This window comes from Equus asinus, chromosome X (genome assembly GCF_041296235.1).
Source record: "Equus asinus isolate D_3611 breed Donkey chromosome X, EquAss-T2T_v2, whole genome shotgun sequence".
NCBI lineage: Eukaryota > Metazoa > Chordata > Mammalia > Perissodactyla > Equidae > Equus > Equus asinus.
The window spans coordinates 8,664,910-8,668,931 of NC_091820.1; the positions used below are offsets into that span (position 1 = coordinate 8,664,910).

The following is a 4,022-nucleotide window of genomic DNA, read 5'->3' on the forward strand; positions in this document are numbered from 1 at the left end:
CAAATAAATTATATATACAATTCATATGGAAATTGTTGGCATGTAAAATCCTCAGGCTTCTTTCAAATGAGTGGTTGTGAAACCTGGGTCTCCTTCATCTGTTCATGTGAGATGGATTTATTGAACTTTATTGAAAACTATTCTTATTTAATTTTATTTAGTTTGTTTCAGCACTTTGTTCCAGCTTGTGGAGATACTTTTTAATCTTCACTCTATTGTCTAATATATTTCCTGCCCCTCTTATCCTTCAATAACTAACAAATTGACTGAGGAGTCTATATCTTCAGCAGTGTTGATAACGACCATGGTCTTGTGGCAAGCCATGGGAATCTTCCCTCCAGCTTGATCAGAATCCATTAATCAAAGCACTTGTTTAGTATACATTTGACAGCAACTATTAGAATCAATGCCTAAGCCAAAAGAAGCAAAGGGAGTTGGGGACAGAACAGAAAGAACTCTGGGCGTGAGGACTTTAAGTGCTCCTGAATCCTCCAGAAAGTAGCTACCACTTACTCTACTAGAATGAAAGATTGCCTTCTAATTGATATACCCATATATGAATAAAGGAAATTGATCTGAGATTCCATTATATGTCACAGCAGCAATGGAATCAGCACCTGTAAAACTTAATATCATAGCTCAGTCTCATTAATTTTGAGGATACAGAGTTAGAATGGAAGGGGACATAGAGATATGGACAAATTTCTCATTGTTCAGACATGCATTTTCAGGCCTGATGAATGGAAAGACAATGAAAGCTTACTGATTGAGTTTCCAGCCTAGTAGGTGAACCTCAATTTTCATTCAGGTAGGGTTTTATCTAGACCTATGCAATATATATTAATTAATGTGATATAAATTATATATCATAAAATTCACCCAAATAAAGTGTACAATTCAATGGTTTTTAGTTTACTTACAGAATCGTGCAACCATCACCATGATCTAAGTTTAGAACATTTTTATCGCCCCCCAAAGAAACTCAATGTATGTTAGCGGTTATTCCCCACCCCTACCCCCCACATATACACCCAGCCCCAGCTAATCTACTTTCTGTCTCTATAGATTTGCCTATTCTGGACATTTCATATAAATGGAATAATGCAGTATGTGGTCTTTTTTTATTGAATATATTTGACATATAACATTGTGTAAATTTAAGGTATACAACATGTTATTTTGATGCATTTATATATTGTAATATGATTGCCATTGTGGCAAAAAAATATGGAAGCCTTCACAAATTTCTCCATCATCCTTGCCCAGGAGTCATGCTAATCTCTGTATCATTCCAATTTTTAGTATATGCGCTGCCGAAGTGAGCGCAGTATGTGGTCTTTTGTGGCTGGCTTCTTTCATACAGCATAAAGTTTTCGAAGTTTATCCATACTGAAGCATGTATCAGTACTTCATTCCTTTTTATTGCTGAATAGGATTCCATTGTATGACTATAACACATTTTGTTTATCCGTTCACCAGTTAATGAACGTTTGGGTTGTGTTCACTTTTTGGCTATTATGAATAATGCTGTTATTTGGGTACAAGTCTTTGTGTGGACATGTGTTTTCATTTTTCTTAGGCAGATACCTAAGAGTAGAATTGCTGGGTGTAATGATAAATTATGTTTAACTGTTTAAGAAACCGCCAACCTATTTTCCAAAGTAGCTATACCATTTTACCATCCCACCAGCCGTATATGACAGTTCCAATTTCTCTACATCTTGACTAACACTTGTTATTGTCTAGACCTAGGTAATATTTTAATTAACACTAGAATGACATTTATTTGAGGACTGGTTACTTTTCTATTGTGTTTTTCATGTAATTGAATTTTAGTTAGGGAAGGCAGAGGTGATAGAAGTTTTGAAATGTTGATATGGCAAATTCCAAGATCATTTAAAATATGTAACAAACAGAATGAAAAAGAAAAAGAAGGCAGAGAAAACAATGTTGATCCACAGAGCATTAATATTGACATAAAACCTATTACAGTGAATGACAAATGATACTTGGTACTATAAAAAATATGTCAAGAGAGCATGTTAGTGCATACTTAAAATTTCCAATGAGTTCAAAATAATGGCTACACTTCAATAAAAAGGTGGGGCTGATGGGCTCGTGGTCCTTAAATAGAGCAGAAGGAAAGTGCTCTGACTAGATCTCACACGGACTTATCTTCTTCATTCTTTTTTTTGGACTGGATGTTAAGAAAAACCCAGTATCAGATGGTTTATATTCTAACCCAGTGCTTTTCAATGAGGGCAGCTTTGCCCCAAGGGAACAGTTGGCAGTGTCTGGAGACATTTTTTATTGTCACGATTCGGGGCAGGATGTTACTGACATCTAGGCTGTCGAGGCTAGGGCTGCTGCTGCACATCCTACAATGCACAGGGTAGCTCCCACCGCAATGATTTACCCAGTTCAAAGTGTCAACAGTGCTGAAGAGGAGAATCCCTTCTTTAACCAGTACGTCTGAAAGTGGAGTAATTAGAATCCATTGAAGTATTTATTTCTCCTTATTTTGTTTCCTAAGAGCAGATGCCAAGTCATTCCCTGACCCTACTAAGGGAGTCTTGAATCTTGGGGTGGTAGGGGTGAAGGCTGGGCTGTATATTTGTAATGAAGATCTCCAGTCGATTCTGTTACACTTTTTCTATTCCTTCTCTTTGCAATCCAGTTGAAAACTATTTCGTAAATGCCTGTGGACCCATCTTTAGAGGAAATGAATGTTTGGCATAAATAATTGGAAGAATGGATATTTTCTTATTCCCATTTCTTGTTCTATAAAGTATCAATATTTCCTTTGTCTATGAGGATGCATTGGATGATTGGGGCAAATCTCTAGGTTGTTGAAGCTTGAATAAGAAAATGTTTACTAGCGTTTTCCAGGAAATTCAGGTTAAAATTACTTTTTGACATTCATGTAATAATTCTTCAGTTGATTTTGGCAAGACCAACTTCTCACTGAAATAATACTGGCAAACCCTTTTGAGACTATAAATTTTACAACGAGCATGGGCCCTGGAATCTTGATGTGTTCTACTTCAGTTATTTGGGCACCGTTTGTGTTACAGAGAAATCGTGCATTTAGTTGAGCAGAATTTCTCCCCTGAGCCGTAAATTTTGCTTTAAAATGGCTACAAAAGGTATGATGCCAATTAACACAACTCAGTGTGGAGGAAAGAACATGAGCTCTGGGATATATGGTCCTAGGTTCAAACCTCAGGCCTGCTACTTATGAGCTGAGTGACCCAGGGCAAGTTGCTTGAGCACTTTGAGCAATAGTTTCTTAATTTGTAATTTGGGAATACTATCTAGCTCAGAGGTCGACAAAGTACTGCCCACAAGCCAAATCTGGCCTGCTTTTGTAAATAAAATTTTATTGGGACACAGCCATGCCCATTCGTTTACATACCGTCTAGTGTTGCTTTTGCACCACTGAGGCAGAGCTGAGTAGTTTAGACAGAGACTATCGGTCTGCAAAGCCTAAAATATTTACTATTTGGCCCTTACAGAAAAAGTTTGTTAACTGCTCAAAGATTCAATGGACTTAAATAGGGTTAGTATATGAAAATGTCATTTCAGATAGGATCTCAAAATATTAGTACCTCTTCCTTTCTAGATTCAATAAGTTGTTTTTAACAACAATAACACTAAAGTTAGGATTCATTCAACAGCTATGAGTATGTACCTACAAATAAGAAGATACTTAATTCTTACAACAGCCTATGTAGGCATAATTCTCATTTTATATATGAAAAAGTAGAGTTTCATGGGGCTGGCCCCGTGGTCGAGTGGTTAAATTCGCGCGCTCTGCTGCAGGCGGCCCAGTGTTTCGTTGGTTTGAATCCTGGGCGTGGACATGGCACTGCTCATCAAACCACGCTGAGGCAGCGTCCCACATGCCACAGCTAGAAGGACCCACAACAAAGAATATACAACTATGTACCAGGGGGCTTTGGGGAGAAAAAAGAAAAATAAAAATCTTTATAAAAAAATAAATAAAAAAAAAAGTAGTGTTT

The 4,022-nt window shown here is 37.0% G+C and overlaps 1 non-coding gene across 1 annotated transcript; it reads right to left on the bottom strand.

The window, feature by feature from the left end:
• Window positions 1–1,221: 1,221 nt before the first annotated feature.
• On the bottom strand, window positions 1,222–1,326 carry LOC123282836 (U6 spliceosomal RNA). The gene has a single exon (XR_006523123.1). It is a non-coding gene; the product is annotated as a U6 spliceosomal RNA (small nuclear RNA).
• Between the last annotated feature and the right edge of the window lie 2,696 nt (window positions 1,327–4,022).